Source organism: Diachasma alloeum, unplaced genomic scaffold (assembly GCF_001412515.2).
Source record: "Diachasma alloeum isolate Michigan unplaced genomic scaffold, Dall2.0 Dall_scaffold_00363, whole genome shotgun sequence".
Lineage (NCBI taxonomy): Eukaryota > Metazoa > Arthropoda > Insecta > Hymenoptera > Braconidae > Diachasma > Diachasma alloeum.
In genome coordinates, this window is record NW_021680502.1 from 98,245 (window position 1) to 100,241 (window position 1,997).

Here is a 1,997-nt window from a genome sequence, read left to right on the forward strand (position 1 = left end):
TAGGATAGAATTTCGCGAAGATTCCAAAAAGCTTCATTGTTCTTCGTGCATGAAAAATGGGGATCTTCGGGAAACTCCTTGCGATCGCAAGTCTTTTACCGATTTATTTTTCTCCGTGTGACGTCCGCACAAAAGATCAAAAAATCAATTTAACAATGGGAGTACATAGGTTTAACAAATGGAGTACATAGAGAGAAAAGCGTGAATATCTTGGAAATTAGATGCGATCAAATGGGCCCTTTTCACGTGGACGTACACATATCGTTGGACTGAAATTCATAGAAATTTTTAATTTGCAATGACGAAATTCCTTGAAATTTCCTTATTACGGCAACGCGATAAAAATTCCCAATAAGTGTTCCCGGAATTTCCGCGNAGTTTTCCAGCGACTGCGCTGGGATTTTCTATGAATTTTTTGACGTACGTGTCAATAATAAATATGTCGAGAAAAAGGAAAAGACTTTTAGATCATTAGATTGTGCATTCACTATAATATTGATTATAATATGTTCGATTTTACATTCCTGACAATTATTACAAAATGCGAGGAGCTACCGTATTGAGAACCCCTTTCCGGTTATCGACAAATTTATGCTCGGGCCCTACCATACCAACAGTTCCGTACGCTCCATCGTAGTCCATGTGCCACCGCTTTGAATCTTTCTGTTGAACACTTTACATTGTCCCTGCTCATCTCCCCTATAATCTCTGGTTGAAGTGCTCCCAAGCTAAAAATAGTTCGACCCCAACGGAGGGATGGCGCCACGGTCGATTCTGACGGCAGGCCGATCTGCCTGTGCGGGTACCTCGGCAGTGGCAGTCCCGCTGTCATAGGGATAGTGCCGTAGGGTAGTTAATGTTTCCTCGTCCTCAACATGTTCTTAATGTTTTTCAGGTGATTCATTTGCTGGCTAATTATTATTAAGGAATGAAACCCAGACGGTGTGATGGAGAATTAAATTCCCCATCAATCGATCCCCGTTGCATCCCTTAATCTATGTAACAAAAAAATACAAACTACGACAAAGTCATGGGCCAGTGAGAAACATGATTTTCTTCTCGGCGCACAGTGACTTTTCACCATTCGCCCGCCAATTAAAAATTCACCTCTCCCCTCTTAATTGAGATTAAGGGATGAAAAACAGGCAGTTCGACGGAGAATTAAATTCTCCATTAATTATCCCTCTTTTATCCCTTAATCTCTGTAATAAAAAAATAAAAACTGCCGTGAAATTCAGGGGCCAGTAAGAAAAATAATTTTTTCGCGGCGCACACTGACTTTTCACCATTCGCCCGCGAATTAAAAATTCACATCTCCCCTCCTAATTGAGATTAAGGCATGAAGCAAGGGCAGTTCGACGGAGAATTAAATTCTCCATTAATTAATCCTCCTTTATCCCTTAATCTCTGTAACAAAAAAATAAAAACTGCCATGAATGTCAGGGGCCAGTAAGAAAAATAATTGTTTTGCGGCGCACCGTGACTCCTGGTAATTAAAAATTCACCTCTCCCCTCCTAATTGAGATTAAGGGATGGAAAAAGGGCAGTTCGACGGAGAATTAAATTCTCCATTAATTAACCCTATTTCATTCCTTAATCTCTGTAACAAAAAAATAAAAACTGCCATGAAAGTCAGGGGCCAGTAAGAAAAATAATTTCTTCGCGGCGCACACTGACTTTTCACCATTCGCACGTGAGTTAAAAATTTACCTCTCCCCTCCTAATTGAAATTAAGGAATGAAAAAATGGCAGTTCGACGGAGAAGTAAATTTCCCATCAACAGACCCTCTTTCATCCCTTAATCTCTGTAACAAAAAATTAAAAACTGCCATGAAAGTTAGGGGCCAGTAAGAAAAATAATTTTTTGGCGGCGCATACTGACTATTCACGATTCGCCCGCGAATTAAAAATTCACTTCTCCCCTCCTAATTGAGATTAAGGGATGAAAAAAGGGCAGTTCGACGGAGAATTAAATTCTCCATTAATTATCCCTCTTT